Below are 23368 nucleotides of genomic sequence, written 5' to 3' on the forward strand. Positions count from 1 at the left end.
TATAATGAGGCCGCGACTAGTTCCCAGAATGCGGGAACTACTCACGACCATGCAGGCGACTCCCCGGCAACTACCCGCGATCATGTGGCGACCATGTGGCGACCCCATTTGTTGATTGGAAATTTCAGTATTGTTCAAAATTAGGTGTGGATAATTTATCATTGATTCATTAAATAGTCAACAATTATAAAACGTAAATATGCATCAATCGGTAAATCATAGATAGACACAAAATGCTGGAGTAACTCAGCATCTCCGGATAGAAGGAATGGGTGATGTTTCAGGTTGAGATCGTTCTTCAGACCCAAAGGTAGTTGAGGCCAGTTCATTGGCTGTATTTAAGAGGGAGTTAGATGTGGCCCTTGTGGCTAAAGGGATCAGAGGGTATGGAGAGAAGGCAGGTACAGGATACTGTTGGATGATCAGCCATGATCATATTGAATGGCGGTGCAGGCTCGAAGGGCCGAATGGCCTACTCCTGCACCTATTTTCTATGTTTCTATGTTTCTAAAACGTCTCCCATTCCTTCCATCCAGAGATGCTGACTGTCCCCTTTTGAGTCACTCCAGCATTTTGTGTCCATACTCGGTGTAATCCAACATCTGCAGTTCCCCTTCTTACACAATCGGAAAATCTTACCTGCTTCAGTGCGTGCAGGTTCAAATTGACATGTAGATAGTCCCATTGCTCAGCTCTATTCCCAGAGTGATGCTCTTCTGATAATCTGTACCACATACATTCCTACAAATAACAAACAATTACTGCCAATTACCTGTGTCCAGCTGCTGTGTAGCCTCCTGTTTTAAATGTATCCAGTTTATCAGCTTTTTGCGATGTCTTGTCTCTCCGTGAGTCACTCTGTTGTCGGGACTTGCTCTGTGATGTCATGGCTTGACCTTTCCTGTTAAAAGTCCCTCATATTAATGAAGTCAATTTGAGCAAAAAGCTAAACGTGGAAATAAATGTATCTTCATTTACTGTGCTAAATATTGTTGCATCAACCAGTGCTGTCAATTAGGCATTGTTAACCATTAACAGATGACTTTAAATGAGATATTAACTTTGTTATGGGCCTGTCCCTCTTAGACGACTAAATCACCATCCAACGACTACTATGTTTAAGACAACCTACGACTACCTACGACTACCTACTACCACCTGGCGACCCACTACAACTGTACCTATGACACGACAATTCTCATTACTATCAATGGCGTCCAAATTTTGGTCGCCGTGAATTTTACAACATGTTTAAAAATTTGCAGAGACTGTAATGACGCCGTGACTAGTTCCCAGAATGCGGGAACTACTCATGACCATGAAGGCAACTCCCCGGCAACTACCAGCGATCATGTGGTGACCATGTGGCGACCCCATTTGTTGATTGGAAATTTCAGTATTGCTCAAAATTAGGTGTGGATAATTTGTCATTGATTCATTAAATAGTCAACAATTCTAATAAGAAAATATGCATCAATCGATAAATAATAGATAGACACAAAATGCTAGAGTAACTCAGCATCTCCAGATACAAGGAATGGGTGACGTTTCAGGTTGAGATCATTCTTCAGACTCGACCCAAAACGTCACCCATTCCTTCTATCCAGAGATGCTGTCTGTCCCATTGAGTTACTCCAGCATTTTGTGTCCATATTTGGTGTAATCCAGCACCTGCAGTTCCTTCCTACACAATCGGTAAATCTTACCTGCTTCAGTGTGTGCAGGTTAAAATTGACATGTAGATGGTCCCATTGCTCAGCTCTATTCCCAGTGATGCACTGATAATCTATTTGACCACATTCATTTCTACAAATAACAAACAATTACTGCCAGATGCCTACCTGTGTCCAGCAGCTGTGTAGCCTCCTGTTTTAAATGTATCCAGTTTATCAGCTTTTCGCGATGTCTTGTCTCTCCGTGAGTCACTCTGTGTTGTCGGGACTTGCTCAGTGATGTCATGGCTTGACCTTTCCTGTTAAAAGTAATGAAGTAATTTTGAGCAAGAAGCTAAATGTGGAAAGAAATGTATCTTCACTTTACTGTGCTAAATATTGTTGCATCAACCAGTGCTGTCAATTAGGCATTGTTAACCATTAAAAGAAGACTTTAAATGGGACTAACTTTGCTATGGGCCTGTCCCACTTAGATGACATTTTAGGGGACTGCCGGCGACTGTTAGTCTTGTTGGATCGCCGAAAATCCAGGCTCATCACCATCCAACGACTACTATGTCTAAGATAAGCTATGACATCCTACGACCACCTGCGATTACCTGGCGACCCACTACAACAGCATGAACCTATGACACGACAATTCTTGCTACTTTCAATGGCGTCCAAACATTGGTCGCCGTGAATTTTTCAATATGTTGAAAAATTTGCAGAGAGTGTAATGAGGCCCCGACTAGTTCCCAGAATGCGGGAACTCCTCACGACCATGAAGGCGACGCCCCGGCGACAACCCGCGATCATGTGGTGACCATGCGGCGACCCCCATTTGTTGATTGGAAATTTCAGTATTGCTCAAAATTAGGTGTGGATAATTTATCATTGATACATTAAAGAATCAACAATTATAAAACGTAAATATGCATCAATCGGTAAATCATAGATAGACACAAAATGCTGGAGTAACTCAGCATCTCCGGTTACAAGGAATGGGTGACGTTTCAGGTTGTGATCGTTCTTCAGACTCGACCCAAAACGTCACCCATTCCTTCTATCCAGAGATGCTGTCAGTCCCGTTGAGTTAATCCAGCATTTAGTGTCCATTTCCGGTGTAATCCAGCATCTGCAGTTTCCTTCATACACAATCGGTAAATCTTACCTGCTTCATTGCGTTCAGGTTAAAATTGACATGTAGATGATCCCATTGCTCAGCTCTATTCCCAGAGTGATGTTCTTCTGATAATTTAAGTGACCACATTCATTCCTACAAATAACAAACAATTACTTACAGATCCCTACCTGTGTCCAGCAGCTGTGTAGCCTCCTGTTTTTTAAATGTATCCAGTTTATCAGCTTTTTGCGATGTCTTGTCTCTCCGTGATTCACTCTGTTTTGTCGGGACTGGCTCTGTGATGTCATGGTTTGACCTTTCCTGTTAAAAGTCCCTCATATTAATGAAGTCAATTTGAGCAAGAAACTAAATGTGGAAATAAATGTATCTTCACTTTACTGTGCTAAATATTGTTGCATCAACCAGTGCTGTCAATTAGGCATTGTTAACCATTAACAGATGACTTTAACTAGGGACTATCTTTGTTACTTGCCAAATGAAATATAAAATAAAGAACACTGCTATAATTTCTACATGGTGAAACCAAAATGTATAAAAATGGCCTTTATTAAAAGCTGACAATGTGCACTTTAACCACATGTGATTTTTTCTATTACAAATCATTAATTGTGTACAGAGGCAAATAAATAAATGATGGGTCTTTGTCCCAAACATTTTGGAGGGCACTGTAGATAGACACAAAATGCTGGAGTAACTCAGTATCTGCGGATAGAAGGAATGGGCGACGTTTCATGTTGAGATCGTTCTTCAGACTGAAGAAGGATCTCGACCTGAAACGTCACACATTCCTACCATCCAGACTGAGTTACTCCAGCATTTTGTGTCCATCTTCGGGGTAATCCAGCATCTGCAGTTCCTGCTTACACAATCAGTAAATCTTATCTGCTTCAGTGCATTCAGGTTAAAATTGACATGTAGATGGTGAGTGATGCTCTTCTGATAACATAGAAACATATAGAAATTAGGTGCAGGAGTAGGCCATTCGGCCCTTCGAGCCTGCACCGCCATTCAATATGATCATGGCTGATCATCCAACTCAGTATCCCGTACCTGCCTTCTCTCCATACCCTCTGATCCCCTTAGCCACAAGGGCCACATCTAACTCCCTCTTAAATATAGCCAATGAACTGGCCTCGACTACCCTCTGTGGCAGAGAGTTCCAGAGATTCACCACTCTCTGTGTGAAAAAAGTTCTTCTCATCTCGGTTTTAAAGGATTTCCCCCTTATCCTTAAGCTGTGACCCCTTGTCCTGGACTTCCCCAACATCGGGAGCAATCTTCCTGCATCTAGCCTGTCCAACCCCTTAAGAATTTTGTAAGTTTCTATAAGATCCCCTCTCAATCTCCTAAATTCTAGAGAGTATAAACCAAGTCTATCCAGTTTTTCTTCATAAGACAGTCCTGACATCCCAGGAATCAGTCTGGTGAACCTTCTCTGCACTCCCTCTATGGCAATAATGTCCTTCTGTCCAACTAACCTATTGACCACATTAATTCCCCCAAATAACAAACAATTACTGCCAGATCCCTACCTGTGTCCAGCAGCTCTGTAGCCTCCTGTTTTAAATGTATCCAGTTAATCAGCTTTTTGCGATGTCTTGTCTCTCCGTGAGTCACTATGTGTTGTCGGGACTTGCTCTGTGATGTCATGGCTTGACCTTTCCTGTTAAAATCACCTCATATTAATGAAGTCAATTTGATCAAGAAGCTAAATATGGAAATAAATGTATCTTCACTTTACTGTGCTAAATATTGTTGCATCAACCAGTGCTGTCAATTAGGCATCGTTAACCATTAACAGAAGAATGGGACACTCACTTTGTTATGGGCCTGTCCCACTAAGGTGACTTTTTAGGGGACTGCCGGTGACTGTTATAGTCTTGTTGGATCGCCGAAATCCAGGCTCATCACCATCCAACGACTACTATGTCTAAGGCAAGCTGCGACAACCTACGACTACCTGGAGACCCAACTACTGCAACTGCACCTATGACACGACAATTCTCGCTACTCTAAATGGCGTCCAAATTTTGGTTGCCGCGAATTTTTCAACATGTTGGAAAATTTGCAGAGACTGTAATAAGGCCCCGACTAGTTCTTCAGACTCGACCCAAAACGTCACCCATTCCTTCTATCCAGAGATGCTGCCTGTCCCACTGAGTTACTCCAGCATTTTGTGTCCATCTTCGGTGTAATCCAGCATCTGCAGTTCTTTCCTACATAATCGGTAAATCTTATCTGCTTCAGTGCATTCAGGTTAAGTCTTGTTGGATCGCCGAAAATCCAGACTCATCACCATCCAACGACTACTATGTTTAAGGCAAACAACGACCTGGCGACCCACTACAACAGCATGAACCTATGACACGACAATGCTTGCTACTTTCAATGGCGTCCAAAATTTGGTCGCATGTTGAAAAATTTGCAGAAACTGTAATGAGGCCCCGACTAGTTCCCAAAATGCGGGAACTCCTCATGACCATGAAGGCGACTCCCTGGTAACTATCCGCGACCATGTGATAACCATGTGGCGACCCCATTTGTTGATTGGGAATTTCAGCTCAAAATTAGGTGAGGATAATTTATCATTGATACATTAAAGAGTCAACAATTATAAAACGTAAATATCCATCAATCGAATAATTAATAGACACAAAATGCTGGAGTAACTCAGCATCTCCGGATACAAGGAATGGGTGACGTTTCAGGTTGAGATCGTTCTTCAGACTCGACCCAAAACGTCACCCATTCTTTCTATCCAGAGATGCTGTCTGTCCCGTTGAGTTAATCCAGCATTGAGTGTCCATATTCGGTGTAATCCAGCATCTGCAGTTTCCTTCATACATAATCGGTAAATCTTACCTGCTTCAGTGCGTTCAGGTTAAAATTTACATGTAGATGGTCCCATTGCTCTGATCTATTCCCAGAGTGATGCTCTTCTGATAATCTATTGACCACATTCATTCCTCCAAATAACAAACAATTACTGCCAGATCCCAACCTGTGTCCAGCTGCTCTGTAGCCTCCTGTTTTAAATGTATCCAGTTGATCAGCTTTTAGCGATGTCTTGTCTCTCCGGGATTCACTCTGTGTTGTCGGAACTTGCTCTGTGATGTCATGGCTTGACCTTTCCTGTTAAAAGTCCCTCATATTAATGAAGTCAATTTGAGCAAGAAGCTAAACATGGAAAAAAATGTATCTTCACTTTACTGTGCTAAATATTGTTTCATCAACTAGTGCTGTCAATTAGGCATTGTTAACCATTAACAGAAGAATGGGACACTAACATTGTTATGGGCCTGTCCCACTAAGGCGAATTATTAGGGGACTGCCGGTGACTGGTATAGTCTTGTTGGATCGCCGAAAATCCAGGCTCATCAACATCCAACGACTACTATGTCTAAGACAAGCTATGACAACCTACGACTACCTGGAGATCCAACTAGTCAACTGCACCTATGACACGACAATTCTCGCTACTCTCAATGGTGTCCAAATTTTGGTTGCCGCGAATTTTTCAACATGTTGAAAAATTTGCAGAGAATGTAATAAGGCCCCGACTAGTTCCCAGAATGCGGGAACTCCTCACCACCATCATAAAGGCGACTCCCACGCAACTATCCGCGATCATGTGGTGACCATGTGGCGACCACAGGAGGATTTAAACTAATGTGGCAGGGGGATGGGTACAAGAGCAAAGAGGCAGGGGGGTGTAAAATGAGGGTAGAAGAAATAGGTAGCAAGGTGAAAAGTAAAAGTGGCAGGCAGACAAATCCAGGACCAAAATCAAAAAGGGCCACTTTTCAACATAATTGTATAAGGGGTAAGAGTGTTGTAAAAACAAGCCTGAAGGCTTTGTGTCTCAATGCAAGGAGTATTCGTAATAAGGTGGATGAGTTGAACGTGCAAGATAGCCATTAATGATTATGATATAGTTGGGATCACGGAGACATGGATCCAGGGTGACCAAGGCTGGGAGCTGAACATCCAGGGATATTCAATATTCAGGAGGGATAGAGAGAAAGGAAAAGGAGGTGGGGTAGCGTTGCTGGTTAGAGAGCAGATTAACGCAATGGAAAGGAAGGACATTAGTTTGGAGGATGTGGAATCGGTATGGGTAGAGCTGCGAAACACTAAGGGGCAGAAAACGCTGGTGGGTGTTGTGTACAGGCCACCTAACAGTAGTAGTGAAGTTGGAGATGGTATCAAACAGGAAATTAGAAATGCGTGCGACAAAGGCAAAACAGTTATAATGGTTGACTTCAATCTACATATTGATTGGGTGAATTAAAATTGGCAGGGGTGCTGAGGAAAAGGATTTCTTGGAATGTATGTGGGATAGTTATGCAAATCAACATGTAGAGGAACCAACGAGAGAGCAGGCTATTTTAGACTGGGTATTGAGTAACGAGGAAGGGTTAGTTAGCAGTCTTGTTGTACGTGCCCCCTTGGGCAAGAGTGACCATAATATGGTTGAGTTCTTCATTAGGATGGAGAGTGACATTGTTAATTCAGAAACAATGGTTCTGAACTTAAAGAAAGGTAACTTTGAGGGTATGAGATGTGAATTGGCCAAGATTGACTGGCAATTAATTCTAAAAGGGTTGACGGTGGATATGCAATGGAAGACATTTAAAGACTGCATGGATGAACTACAAAAATTGTTCATCCCAGTTTGGCAAAAGAATAAATCAGGGAAGGTAGTGCATCCGTGGATAACAAGGGAAATCAGGGATAGTATCAAAGCGAAGGATGATGCGTACAAATTAGCCCGAAAAAGCAGCATACCAGAGGACTGGGAGAAATTCAGAGACCAGCAGAGGAGAACAAAGGGCTTAATTAGGAAAGGAAAAATAGATTATGAAAGAAAACTGGCAGGGAACATAAAAACTGACTGCAAAAGTTTTTATGGATATGTGAAAAGAAAGAGATTAGTTAAAACAAATGTAGGTCCCTTGCAGTCAGAAACAGGTGAGTTGATCATGGGGAACAAGGATATGGCGGACCAATTGAATAACTACTTTGGTTCCGTCTTCACTAAGGAAGCCATAAATAATCTGCCGGAAATAGCAGGGGACCGCGGGTCAAAGGAGTTGGAGGAATTGAGTGAAATCCAGGTTAGTCGGGAAGTGGTGTTGGGTAAATTGAATGGATTAAAGGCCGATAAATCCCCAGGGCCAGATAGGCTGCATCCCAGAGTACTTAAGGAAGTAGCTCCAGAAATAGTGGATGCATTAGTAATAATCTTTCAAAACTCTTTAGATTCTGGAGTAGTTCCTGAGGATTGGCTGGTAGCAAACGTAACCCCACTTTTTAAGAAGGGAGGGAGAGAGAAAACGGGGAATTACAGACCAGTTAGTCTAACATCGATAGTGGGGAAACTGCTAGAGTCAGTTATTAAAGATGGGATAGCAGCACATTTGGAAAGTGGTGAAATCATTAGACAAAGTCAGCATGGATTTACGAAAGGTAAATCATGTCTGACGAATCTTATAGAATTTTTCGAGGATGTAACTAGTAGCGTGGATAGGGGAGAACCAGTGGATGTGGTGTATCTAGACTTCCAGAAGGCTTTCGACAAGGTCCCACATAAGAGATTAGTATACAAACTTAAAGCACATGGCATTGGGGGTTCAGTATTGATGTGGATAGAGAACTGGCTGGCAAACAGGAAGCAAAGAGTAGGAGTAAACGGGTCCTTTTCACAATGGCAGGCAGTGACTAGTGGGGTACCGCAAGGCTCAGTGCTGGGACCTCAGCTATTTACGATATATATTAATGATCTGGATGAGGGAATTGAAGGCAATATCTCCAAGTTTGCAGATGACACTAAGCTGGGGGGCAGTGTTAGCTGTGAGGAGGATGATAGGAGACTGCAAGGTGACTTGGATAGGCTGGGTGAGTGGGCAAATGTTTGGCAGATGCAACATAATGTGGATAAATGTGAGGTTATCCATTTTGGTGGCAAAAACAGGAAAGCAGACTATTATCTAAATGGTGGCCGATTAGGAAAAGGGGAGATGCAGCGAGACCTGGGTGTCATGGTACACCAGTCATTGAAAGTAGGTATGCAAGTGCAGCAGGCAGTGAAGAAAGCGAATGGTATGTTAGCTTTCATAGCAAAAGGATTTGAGTATAGGAGCAGGGAGGTTCTACTGCAGTTGTACAGGGTCTTGTGGTGAGACCACACCTGGAGTATTGCGTACAGTTTTGGTCTCCAAATCTGAGGAAGGACATTATTGCCATAGAGGGAGTGCAGAGAAGGTTCACCAGACTGATTCCTGGGATGTCAGGACTGTCTTATGAAGACTGGATAGACTTGGTTTATACTCTCTAGAATTTAGGAGATTGAGAGGGGATCTTATAGAAACTTACAAAATTCTTAAGGGGTTGGACAGGCTAGATGCAGGAAGATTGTTCCCGATGTTGGGGAAGTCCAGGACAAGGGGTCACAGCTTAAGGATAAGGGGGGAATCCTTTAAAACCGAGATAAGAAAAACTTTTTTCACACAGTGGTAAATCTCTGGAACTCTCTGTCACAGAGGGTAGTTGAGGCCAGTTCATTGGCTATATTTAAGAGGGTGTTAGATGTGGCCCTTGTGGCTAAGGGGATCAGAAGGTATGGAGAGAAGGTACGGGATACTGAGTTGGATGATCAGCCATGATCATATTGAATGGCGGTGCAGGCTCGAAGGGCCGAATGGCCTACTCCTGCACCTAATTTCTATGTTTCTCTGTTTCTATGACCCCATTTGTTGATTGGAAATGTCAGTATTGCTCAAAATTAAGTGTGGATAATTTATCATTGATACATTAAAGTCAACAATTATAAAACGTAAATATGCATCAATCGGTAAATCATAGACACAAAATGCTAGAGTAACTCAGCATCTCCGGATAGAAGGAATGGGTGAAGTTTCAGGTTGAGATCGTTCTTCAGACTCGACCCAAAACGTCACCCATTCCTTCTATCCAGAGATGCTGACTGTGCCACTGAGTTACTCCAGCATTTTGTGTCCATATTCGGTGTAATCCAGCATCTGCAGTTTCATTCCTACACAATCGGTAAATCTTACCTGCTTCAGTGCGTTCAGGTTAAAATTGACATGTAGATGGTCCCATTGCTCAGCGCCATTCCCAGTGATGCTCTTCTGATAATCTATTTGACCACATTCATTCCTACAAATAACAAACAATTACTGCCAGATGCCTACCTGTGCCCAGCAGCTGTGTAGCCTCCTGTTTTAAATGTATCCAGTTTATCAGCTTGTCTCTCCGTGAGTCACTCTGTGTTGTCGGGACTTGCTCTGTGATGTCATGGCTTGACCTTTCCTGTTAAAAGTAATGAAGTAATTTTGAGCAAGAAGCTAAATGTGGAAAGAAATGTATCTTCACTTTATTGTGCTAAATATTGTTGCATCAACCAGTGCTGTCAATTAGGCATTGTTAACCATTAACAGAAGACTTTTAACTAGGGACTATCTTTGTTACTTGCCAAATGAAATATAAAATAAAGAACACTGCTTTAATTTCTACATGGTGAAACCAAAATGTATAAAAATGGCATTTATTAAAAGCTGACAATGTGCACTTTAACCACATGTAATTTTTTCTATTACAAATCACAAATTGTGTACAGAGGCAAACAAATAAATGATGGGTCTTTGTCCCAAACATTATGGAGGGCACTGTAGATAGACACAAAATGCTGGAGTAACTCAGTATCTGTGGATAGAAGGAATGGGCGACGTTTGGTGATGGGTGACTGAAGAAGGATCTCGACCTGAAACGTCACACATTCCTGCTCTCCGGAGATGCTGTCTGTCCCACTGAGTTACTCCAGCATTTGGTGTCCATATTCGGTGTAGTCCAGCATCTGCAGTTTCCTTCCAACATAATCGGTAAATCTTATCTGCTTCAGTGCGTTCAGGTTAAAATTTACATGTAGATGGTCCCATTGCTCAGCTCTATTACCAGAGTGATGCTCTTCTGATAATCTATTGACCACATTCTTTCCTACAAATAACAAACAATTACTGCCAGATCCCTACCTGTGTCCAGCAGCTGTGTAGCCTCCTGTTTTAAATGTATCCAGTTTATCAGCTTTTTGCGATGTCTTTGTCTCTCCGTGAGTCACTCTGTGTTGTCGGGACTTGCTCTGTGATGTCATGGCTTGACCTTTCCTGTTAAAAGTCCCTCATATTAATGAAGTCAATTTGAGCAAGAAACTAAATGTGGAAATAAATGTCAATTAGGCATCGTTAACCATTAACAGAAAATGGGACACTAACTTTGTTATGGGCCTGTCCCACTAATGCGACTTATTAGGGGACTGCCGGCGACTGTTATAGTCTTGTTGGATCGCCGAAAATCCAGGCTCATCACCATCCAACGACTACTATGTCTAAGACAAGCAACGACAACCTACGACTACCTACGACTATCTGGCGACCCACTACAACTGCACCTATGACACGACAATGCTTGCTACTCTCAATAGCGTCCAAATTTCAGTCGACGTAAATTTTTCAACATGTTGAAAAATTTGCAGAGACTGTAATGAGGCTCCGACTATTTCTCAGGCTCCTCATGACGATGAAAGTGACTCATGGCTTGACCTTTCCTGTTAAAAGTCCCTCATATTAATGAATTTGAGCAAGAAGCTAAACATGGAAACAAATGTATCTTCACTTTACTGTGCTAAATATTGTTGCATCAACCAGTGCTGTCAATTAGGCATCGTTAACCATTTACAGAAGAATGGGACACTAACTTTGTTATGGGCCTGTCCCACTAAGGCGACTTTTTAGGGGACTGCCGGTGACTGTTATAGCCTTGTTGGATCGCCGAAAATCCAGGCTCATCACCATCCAACGATTACTATGTCTAAGGCAAGCTGCGACAACCTACGGCTACCTGGAGACCCAACTACTACAATTGCAGCTATGACACGACAATTCTCGCTACTCAAAATTGCGTCCAACTTTTGGTTGCCGCGAATTTTTCAACATGTTGAAAAATTTACAGAGACTGTAATAAGGCCCCGCGACTAGTTCCCAGAATGCGGGAACTACTCACCACCATGAAGGCGACTACCCGGCAACCACCCGCGATCATGTGATGACCATGCGGCGACCCCATTTGTTGATTGGAAATTTCAGTATTGCTCAAAATTAGGTGTGGATAATTTATCATTGATACATTAATGAGTCAACAATTATAAAACGTAAATATGCATCAATCGGCAAATCAAAGATAGACACAAAATGCTGGAGTAACTCAGCATCTCCGGATAGAAGAAATGGGTGAAGTTTCAGATTGAGGTTGTTCTTCAGACTCGACCCAAAACGTCACCCATTCCTTCTATCCAGAGATGCTGACTGTCCCGTTGAGTCACTCCAGCATTTTGTATCCATATTTGGTGTAATCCAACATCTGCAGTTCCCCTTCCTACACAATCGGTAAATCTTACCTGCTTCAGTGCGTGCAGGTTAAAATTGACATGTAGAAGGTCCCATTGCTCAGCTCTATTCCCAGAGTGATGCTCTTCTGATAATCTATTTGACCACATTTATTCCAACAATTAACAAACAATTACTGCCAGATCCCTACCTGTGTCCAGCTGCCGTGTAGCCTCCTGTTTTAAATGTATCCAGTTTATCAGCTTTTTGCGATGTCTTGTCTCTCTCCGTGAGTCACTCTGTGTTGTCGGGACTTGCAAAGTGATGTCATGGCTTGACCTTTCCTGTTAAAAGTCCCTCATATTAATGAAGTAATTTTGAGCAAGAAGCTAAATATGGAAATAAATGTATCTTCATTTTACAGTGCTAAATATTGTTGTACCAACCAGTGCTGTCAATTAGGCATTGTTAACCATTAACAGAAGACTTTTAACTAGGGACTATCTTTGTTACTTGCCAAATGAAATATAAAATAAAGAACACTGGTGTAATTTCTACATGGTGAAACCAAAATGTCTAAAAATGGCATTTATTAAAAGCTGACAATGTGCACTTTAACCACATGTGATTTTTTCTATTACAAATCACAAATTGTGTACAGAGGCAAATAAATAAATGATGGGTCTTTGTCCCAAACATTATGGAGGGCACTGTAGATAGACACAAAATGCTGGAGTAACTCAGTATCTGCGGATAGAAGGAATGGGCGACGTTTCATGTTGAGATCGTTCTTCAGACTGAAGAAGGATCTCGACCTGAAACGTCACACATTCCTACTATCCAGAGATGCTGCCTGTCCCACTGAGTTACTCCAGCATTTTATGTCCATATTCGGTGTAATCCAGCATCTGCAGTTACCTTCCTACACAATCGGTAAATCTTAACTGCTTCAGTGCGTTCAGGTTAAAATTGACATGTAGATGGTCCCATTGCTCAGCTCTATTACCAGAGTGCTGCTCTTCTGATAATCTTGACCACATTCATTCCTACAAATAACAAACAATTATTGCCAGATCCCTACCTGTGTCCAGCAGCTGTGAAGCCTCCTGTTTTAAATGTATCCAGTTTATCAGCTTTTTGCGATGTCTTGTCTCTCCGTGAGTCACTCTGTGTTGTCGGGACTTGCTCTGTGATGTCATGGTTTGACCTTTCCTGTTAAAAGTCCCTCATATTAATGAAGTCAATTTGAGCAAGAAACTAAATTTGGAAATAAATGTAACTTCACTTTACTGTGCTAAATATTGTTGCATCAACCAGTGCTGTTAATTAGGCATTGTTAACCATTAACAGAAGAATGGGACACTAACTTTGTTATGGGCCTGCCCCACTAAGGCAACTTTTTAGGGGACTGCCGGTGACTATTATAGTGTTGTTGGATCGCCGAAAATCCAGGCTTATCACCATCCAATGACTACTATGTCTAAGGCAAGCTGCGACAACCTACGACTACCTGGAGACCCAACTACTACTACTGCACCTATGACACGACAATTCTCGCTACTCTAAATGGTGTCCAAATTTTTGTTGCCTCAAATTTTTCAACATGTTAAAAAATTTGCAGACTGTAATAAGGCCCCGGACTAGTTCCCAGAATGCGAGAACTCCTCACGACCATGAGGGCGACACCCCGGTAACAACCCGCGATCATGTGATGACCATGCAGCGACCCCATTTGTTGAATGGAAGTTTCAGTATTGCTCAAAATTAAGTGTGGATAATTTATCATTGATACATTAAAGAGTCAACAAGTTTCAGGTTGAGATCGTTCTTCAGACTCGACCCAAAACGTCACCCATTCCTTCTATCCGGAGATGCTGACTGTCCCACTGAGTTACTCCAGCATTTTATGTCCATCTTTGGTGTAATCCAGCATCTGCAGTTCCCCTTCCTACACAATCAGTAAATCTTACCTGCTTCAGTGCATTCAGATTAAAATTGACATGAAGATGGTCCCGTTTCTCAGCTCTATTCCCAGAGTGATGCTCTTCTGATAATCTATCGACCACATTCATTCCTACAAATAACAAATGATTACTGCCAGATCCCTACCTGTGTCCAGCAGCTGTGTAGCCTCCTGTTTTAAATGTATCCAATTGATCAGCTTTTTGCGATGTCTTGTCTCTCCGCGAGTCACTCTGTGTTGTCGGGACTTTCTCTGTGATGTCATGGCTTGACCTTTCCTGTTAAAATTCCCTCATATTAATGAAGTCAATTTGAGCAAGAAGCTAAATGTGGAAATAAATGTATCTTCACTTTACTGTGCTAAATATTGTTGCATCAACCAGTGCTATCAATTAGGCATTGTTAACCATTAACTGAAGACTTTAAATGGGACACTAACTTTGTTATGGGCCTGTCCGACTAAGGCGGCTATTTAGGGGACTGCCGGTGACTGTTATAATCTTGTTGGATCGCCGAAAATCCAGACTCATCACTATCCAACGACTTCTATGTCTAAGGCAAGCAACGACAACCTACGACAACCAACTACTACCTGGCGACCCACTACAACTGCACCTATGACACGACAATTCTCGTTACTCTCAATGGCGTCCAAATTTTGGTCGCCGTGAATTTTACAACATGTTGAAAAATTTGCAGAGACTGTAATGAGGCAACAACTAGTTCCCAGAATGCGGGAACTCCTCACGACCATGAAGGCAACTCCCACGCAACTACCCGCGATCATTTGGTGACCATGTGGCGACCCCATTTGTTGATTGGAAATTTCAGTATTGCTCAAAATTAGGTGTGGATAATTTATCATTGTTACATTAAAGAGTCAACAATTATAAAACGTAAATATGCATCAATCGGTAAATCATAGATAGACACAAAATGCTAGAGTAACTTAGCATCTCCGGACAGAAGAAATGAGTGACGTTTCAGGTTGAGATCGTTCTTCAGACCCAAAACATCACCCATTACTTCTCTCTAGAGATGCTGACTGTCCCGTTGAGTCACTCCAGCATTTTGTATTCATCTTCGGTGTAATCCAACATCTGCAGTTCCCCTTCCTACACAATCGGAAAATCTTACCTGCTTCAGTGCGTGCAGGTTAAAATTGACATGTAGATGGTCCCATTGCTCAGCTCTATTCCCAGAGTGATGCTCTTCTGATAATCTATTGACCACATTCATTCCTACAAATAACAAACAATTACTGCCAGATCCCTACCTGTGTCCAGCAGCTGTGTAGCCTCCTGTTTTAAATGTATCCAGTTGATCAGCTTTTTGCGATGTCTTGTCTCTCCGTGAGTCACTCTGTGTTGTCGGGACTTGCAAAGTGATGTCATGGCATGACCTTTCCTGTTAGAATTCCCTCATATTAATGAAGTCAATTTGAGCTAGAAACTAAATGTGGAAATAAATGTAACTTCACTTTACTGTGCTAAATATTGTTGCATCAACCAGTGCTGTCAATTAGGCATTGCTAACCATTACCAGAAGACTTTAAATGGGACACTAACTTTGTTATGGGTCTGTCCCACTTAGGCGACTTTTTACGGGACTGCTGGCGACAGTCATAATCTTGTTAGATCGCCAAAAATCCAGACTCAAGCCATCAATAGGCAATAGATAAGAAGGTGCAGGAGTAGGCCATTTGGCTCTTCGAGCCAACACCGCCATTCAATGTGATCATGGCTGATCATCCCCAATCAGTACCCCGTTCCTGCCTTCTCCCCATATCCCGACTCCGCTATTTTTAAGAGCCCTATCGAGCTCACTCTTGCGAGCATCCGGAGAACCTGCCTCCACTGCCCTCTGAGGCAGAGAATTATACAGACTCACCACTCTTTGAGAAAAAGTGTTTCTTAGTCTCCGTTCTGAATGACTTACTCCTTATTGTTAAACTGTGGCCCCTGATTCTGCACTCCCCCAACATTGGGAACATGTTTCCTGCCTCTAGTGTGTCCAAGCCATTAACGATCTTATATGTTTCAATGAGATACCCTCTCATCCTTCTAAACTCCAGAGTGTATAAGCCCAGCTGCTCCATTCTCTCAGCATATGACAGTCCCACCATCCCGAGAATTAACCTTGTAAACCTACGCTGCACTCCCTCAATAGCAAGAATGTCCTTCCTTAAATTAGGGGACCAAAACTGCACACAATACTCCAGGTTTGGTCTCATCCTACGACCACTATGTCCAAGACAAGCAACGACAACCTACGACTACCTGGAGACCCAGTGCTACAACTGCACGTATGACACGACAATTCTCTCTACTCTCAATGGTGTCCAAATTTTGATTGCCAGGAATTTTTCAACATGTTGGAAAATTTGCAGAGACTGTAATGTGGCCCTGACTTGTTCCCAGAATTCGGGAACTCCTCACGACCATGAATGGGACTCCCCCGCAACTTCCCGCGATCATGTGATGACCATGCGGCGACCCCATTTGTTGATTGGAAATTTCAGTATTGCTCAAAATTAGGTGTGGATAATTTATCATTGATACATTAAAGAGTCAACAATTATAAAACGTAAATATGCATCAATCGGTAAATCATAGATAGACACAAAATGTTGGAGTAACTCAGCATCTCCGGATACAAGGAATAGGTGCTGTTTCAGGTGCAATCGTTCGTCAGACTCAACCCAAAATGTCACTCATTACTTCTATCCAGAGATGCTGACTGTCCCGTTGAGTTACTCCAGCATTTTGTGTCCATATTCGGTATAATCCAGCATCTGCAGTTTCCTTTCTACACATTCGGTAAATCTTACCTGCTTCAGTGCGTTCCGGTTAAAATTGACATGTAGATGGTCCCATTGCTCAGCTATATTGCCAATGATGCTCTTCTGCTAATCTATTGACCATATTCATTCCTACAAATAACAAACAATTACTGCCAGATCCCTACCTGTGTCCAGCAGCTGTGAAGCCTCCTGTTTTAAATGTATCCAGTTTATCAGCTTTTTGCGATGTCTTGTCTCTCCGTCAGTCACTCTGTGTTGTCGGGACTTGCTCTGTGATGTCATGGCTTGACCTTTCCTGTTAAAATTCCCACATCTTAATGAAGTCAATTTGATCAGGAAACTAAATGTGAAAAGAAATGTATCTTCACTTTACTGTGCTAAATATTGTTGCATCAACCAGTGCTGTCAATTAGGCATTGTTATATATTAAAAGAAGACTTTTAATTAGGGACCATCTTTGTTACTTGCCCTAATGTCATGTATAATAAAGAACACTGCTGTAATTTCTACATGGTGAAACCAAAATGTATAAAAATGGCCTTTATTAAATGCTGACAATGTGCACTTTAACCATATGTGATTTTTTCAATTACAAATCACAAATTGTGGAGTACAGAGGCAAATAAATAAATAATGGGTCTTTGTCCCACATTATGGAGGGCACTGTAGATAGACTCAAAATGCTGGAGTAATTCAGTATCTGCGGATAGATGGGCGACGTTTCAGGTTGAGATCGTTCTTCAGACTGAAGAAGGAACTGGACCCGAAATGTCACCCATTTCTACTATCCAGAGATGCTGCCTGTCCCACTGAGTTACTCCAGCATTTTGTGTCCCATCTTCGGTGTAATCCAGCATCTGCAGTTCCTGCCTTACAATCGGTAAATCTTAACTGCTTCAGTGCACTCAGGTTAAAATAGACATGTAGATGGTCCCATTGCTCAGCTCTATTCCCAGAGTGATGCTCTTCTGATAATCTATGTGATCACATTCTTTCCTCCAATTAACAAACAATTACTGCCAGATCCCTACCTGTGTCCAGTAACTGTGTAGCCTCCTGTTTTAAACGTATCCAGTTTATCAGCTTTTTGCGATGTCGTCTCTCCATGAGTAACTCTGTGTTGTCGGGACTTGCTCTGTGATGTCATGGCTTGACCTTTCCTGTTAAAAGTCCCTCATATTAATGAAGTCAATTTGAGCAAAAAGCTAAACATGGAAATAAATGTATCTTCACTTTACTAAATAGTGTTGCATCAACCAGTGCTGTCAATTAGGCATCGTTAACCATTAACAGAAGACTTTAAATGGGGCACTAACTTTGTTATGGGCCTGTCCCATTAAGGCGACTATTTAGGGGACTGCCGGTGACTGTCATAGTCTTGTTGGATCGCCGAAAATCCAGACTAATCACCATCCTACGACTACTATGTCTAAGACAAGCTACGACAACCTGGCGACCCACTACAACTGCACCTATTACACGACAATTCTCGTTACTCTCAATGGCGTCCAAATTTTGGTAGCCGTGAATTTTACAACATTGAAAAATTTGCAGACTGTAATGAGGCCTCGACTAGTTCCCAGTATGTGGGAACTCCTCACGACCATGAAGGCAACTCCCCCGCAACTACCCACGATCATGTGGTGACCCCATTTGTTGATTATCCCTATCTAGCTCTCTCTTGAAAGCATCCAGAGAACCTGCCTCCACCGACCTCTGAGGCAGAGAACTCCACAGACTCACCACTCTCTGAGAAAAAGTGTTTCCTCGTCTCCGTTCTGAATGGATTACTCCTTACTCTTAAACTGTGGCCCCTGATTCTGGACTCCCCCAACATCGGGAACATGATTCCTGCCTCTAGTGTGTCCAAGCCATTAACAATCTTATATGTTTCAATGAGATATCCTCATCCTTCTAAACTCCAGAGTGTACAAGCCCAGCTGCTCCATTCTCTCAGCATATGACAGTCCCACCATCCCGGGAATTAACCTTGTAAACCTATGCTGCACTCCCTCAATAGCAAGAATGGCCTTCCTTAAATTAGGGGACCAAAACTGCACACAATACTCCAGAGGTGTGGTCTCATCCTACGACCGATATGTCCAAGACAAGAAGCAATGACAACCTACGACTACCTGGAGACCCAACTACTACAACTGCACCTATGACACGACAATTCTCTCGCTACTCTCAATGGCGTCCAAATTTTGGTTGCCAGGAATTTTTCAACATGTTGAAAAATTTGCAGAGACTGTAATGAGGCCCCGACTTGTTCCCAGAATTCTGGAACTCCTCACGACCATGAAGGGGACTCCCCCGCAACTACACGCAATCTTACCTGCTTCAGTGCGTTCAGGTTAAAATTGACATGTAGATGGTCCCATTCCTCAGCTCTATTCCCAGAGTGATGCTCTTCTGATAATCTATGTGACCACATTCATTCCTACAATTAACAAACAATTACTGCCAGATCCCTACCTGTGTCCAGCTGCTATGAAGCCTCCTGTTTTAAATATATCCAGTCTCTCCGTGAGTCACTCTGTGTTGTCGGGACTTGCACTGTGATGTCATGGCCTGATATTTCCTGTTAAAAGTCCCTCCTATTAATACAGTCAATTTGAGCAAGAAGCTAAACGTGGAAATAAATGTATCTTCACTTTACTAAATATTGTTGCATCAACCAGTGCTGTCAATTAGGCATCATTAACCATTTACAGAAGACTTTTAACTAGGGACTATCTTTGTTACTTGCCAAATGAAATATGAAATAAAGAACACTGCTTTAATTTCTACATGGTGAAACCAAAATGTATAAAAATGGCATTTGTTAAATGCTGACAATGTGCACTTTAACCACATGTGATTTTTTTCTATTACAAATCACAAATTGTGGAGTACAGAGGCAAATAAATAAATGATGGGTCTTTGTCCCAAACATTATGGAGGGCACTGTAGATAGACACAAAATGCTGGAGAAATTTAGCATCACCGGATTGAAGGAATGGGCAATGTTTCAGCTTGAGATCGTTCTTCAGACTGAAGAAGGGTCTCGACCCGAAACGTCACCCATTCCTACTATCCACAGATGCTGTTTGTCCCGCTGAGTTACTCCAGTATTTTGTGTCCATATTTGGTTTAATCCAGCATCAGAAGTTTCCTTCCTACACAATTGGTTAATCTTACCTGCTTCAGTGCGTTCGGTTTAAAATTGACATGTAGATGGTCCCATTGCTCAGCTCTATTCCCAGAGTGATGCTCTTCTGATAATCTATTGACCACATTCATTCCGACAATTAACAAACAATTACTGCCAGATCCCTACCTGTGTCCAGCTGCTGTGAAGCCTCCTGTTTTAAATGTATCCAGTTTATCAGATTTTTGCGATTTCTTGTCTCTCCGTGAGTCACTCTGTGTTGTCAGGACTTGCTCTGCGATGTCATGGCTTGACCTTTCCTGTTAAAATTCCCGCATATTAATGAAGGCAATTTGAGCAAGAAACTAAATGTGGAAAGAAATATATCTTCATCTTCACTTTACTAAATATTGTGGCATCAACCAGTGCAGTTAATTAGGTATTGTTAACCATTAAAAGAAGGCTTTCAATGGGAAACTAACATTGTTATGGGCCTGTCTCACTTAGACGACTTTTTTCGGGACTGCCGGCGACTGTTATAGTCTTGTTGGATCGCCGAAAATACAGACTCATCACCATCCAACGACTACTATGTCTAAGACAAGCTACGACATCCTACGACTACCTGGCGACCCACCACAACTGCATCTATGACACGACAATTCTTGCTACTCTCAATGGCGTCCAAATTTCGGTCGCTGTGAATTTTCAACATTGAAAAATTTGCAGAGACTCTAATGAGGCCCCGACTAGTTCCCAGAATGCGGGAACCACTCACGACCATGAAGGCGACTCCCCGGCGACTACCCGCGATCATGTGGCGACCCTATTTGTTGATTGGAAATTTTAGTATTGCTCAAAATTAGGTGTGGATAATTTGTCATTGATACATTAAAGAGTCAACAATTATAAAACGTAAATATGCATCACCCGATAAATCATAGATAGACACAAAATACTAGAGTAACTCAGCATCTCCGAATACAAGGAATGGGTGACTTTTCAGGTTGAGATCGTTCTTCAGACTCGACCCAAAGCGTCACCCATTCCTTCTATCCAGAGATGCTGTCCATCCCGTTGAGTTATTCCAGAATTTTGTGTCCATATTTGGTGTAACCAGCATCTGAAGTTTCCTTCCTACACAATCGATAAATATTATCTGCTTCAGTGCGTTCAGGTTAAAATTGACATGTAGATGGTCCCACTTCTCAGCTCTAATCCCAGAGTGATGCTCTTCTGATAATCTATTGACCACATTCATTCCTACAAATAACAAACTATTACTGCCAGATCCCTACCTGTGTCCAGCTGCTGTGTAGCCTCCTGTTTTAAATGTATCCAGTTGATCAGCTTTTTGCGATGTTTTGTCTCTCCGTGAGTCACTCTGTGTTGTCGGGACTTGCTCTGTGATGTCATGGCTTGACCTTTCCTGTTAAAAGTCCCTCATATTAATGAAGTTAATTTGATCAAGAAACTAAATGTGGAAAGAAATGTATCTTCACTTTACTGTGCTAAATATTGTTGCATCAACCAGTGCTGTCAATTAGACATTGTTTATATATTAACAGATGACTTTTAATTAGGAACTATCTTTGTTACTTGCCTAATGACATATGAAATAAAGAACACTGGTGTAATTTCTACATGGTAAAACCAAAATGTATAAAAATGACCTTTATTAAATGATGGCAATGTGCATTTTAACCATATGTGATTTTTTTCTATTACATATCACAAATTGTGGAGTACAGAGGCAAATAAATAAATGATGGGTCTTTGTCCCACATTATGGAGGGCACTGTAGATAGACTCAAAATGCTGGAGTAATTCAGTATCTGCGGATAGAAGGAATGGGCGACGTTTCAGGTTGAGATCGTTCTTCAGACTGAAGAAGGAACTCGACCCGAAATGTCACCCATTTCTACTATCCACAGATGCTGCCTGTCCCACTGAGTTACTCCAGCATTTTGTGTCCATCTTCGGTGTAATCCAGCATCTGCAGCTCCTGCTTATACAATCAGTAAAACTTATCTGCTTCAGTGCATTCAGGTTAAAATAGACATGTAGATGGTCCCATTGCTCTGATCTATTGCCAGTGATGCACTTCTGATAATCTGTGTGACCATATTCATTCCTACAAATAACAAACAATTACTGCCAGATCCCTACCTGTGTTCAGCTGCTGTGTAAGCCTCCTAGGTATGTTGCAAAGCCTACCTGAAGCGTCGTTGAATATCTGCCGCTGAGGTTGTGCGCGATTTTGGCGCCGTTTACAGGGGGCGGGTTTAAAACGCGATTTTCTCTAGGCTGTTCAAATCGAAGATGTTCAGCCTAGTTAATTATTAACGAAAAATCGCTGAAAGACCCCGTCGCAAAAGCTATTATTAGTTTTAAAGGCCTCGTAAAATAGTTATAGTAGTTTAAAAATCAATCTCTGAACCCGCGACCACCCGCACCCGCAGGGTCTCATAAAGCAGACAGCTGAAGGTATGCTGTATATTTTTACATTAAAAAGGGCTTCTAAAGATCCCTTTATACAAAGTTTAATATTGCGAGTAGCTCAATTTGGCCCCATTATATCCCGCAGTATTTTTCTGGGCATTTGGGGCACAAAACTACCGCAATGTGAACGTTCTAAACCAGCGCGTTCCACGGGGACCCACTGGAAAGCTGATTTAAAATGGACTTTAATTTACAGCAATTGAACACTAAATTCCTTCCATTTGGTCTATAAATTAATGTAAATGAGATTTAAAAATCATGTTTTATTGTGAATTATTTGTGAATATTATTTGGACATTTAGGCTATTTAAAAATGTTAATCATTTATTAAGAAATGGATAGATGTTTAGATCTAGTAATTGAAGTCTGAAATTAGCTACAATTAGGTAACTAACTAATTATATGCTTTAATTTCAGGTCATCCAAGTAAGATTATTTTATATTTGTTTCAGAATGCTTCAATCTATGATAACTGAAAATTTCATTCAGTTCTCTTAATTTTTAAGAAAGTTATGGGCTTTTGACTGTTCACGATCACAGCTTTTTTGTTATGTCCATAGAAAATCAATAGGGAACAAGATGCTCATTTCCCAGTATGAAAATGGCCATAACTTTTTTAATACTTGAGATATGAAAGTGAATTAGGTGTCAAATTAAACTTATTTTTATGCTTTATCTGATGGGATAAATTGCAGACTTGATTTTTAAAATCTCAAAATTTTGTAACATTGCTAGTGTAAGCCTCCTGTTTTAAATGTTTCCAGTTTA

General features: G+C 41.7%; 2 long non-coding RNA genes across 2 annotated transcripts; both read right to left on the reverse strand.

Annotated features, from left to right (window-relative positions):
• Positions 1-10065: 10065 nt before the first annotated feature.
• On the reverse strand, positions 10066-15551 carry LOC116986595. The gene is made up of 4 exons (XR_004415523.1): positions 15439-15551; positions 14310-14440; positions 10851-10982; positions 10066-10131 (listed from the first exon to the last, which is right to left on the reverse strand). It is a non-coding gene; the product is annotated as an uncharacterized LOC116986595 (long non-coding RNA).
• A 2532-nt stretch (positions 15552-18083) lies between these two features.
• Positions 18084-21542, reverse strand: LOC116986596. Its single transcript, XR_004415524.1, has 3 exons — positions 21397-21542; positions 20288-20418; positions 18084-18125 (listed from the first exon to the last, which is right to left on the reverse strand). It is a non-coding gene; the product is annotated as an uncharacterized LOC116986596 (long non-coding RNA).
• Between the last annotated feature and the right edge of the window lie 1826 nt (positions 21543-23368).

This window comes from Amblyraja radiata, chromosome 24 (genome assembly GCF_010909765.2).
Source record: "Amblyraja radiata isolate CabotCenter1 chromosome 24, sAmbRad1.1.pri, whole genome shotgun sequence".
Classification (NCBI taxonomy): Eukaryota; Metazoa; Chordata; class Chondrichthyes; order Rajiformes; family Rajidae; genus Amblyraja; species Amblyraja radiata.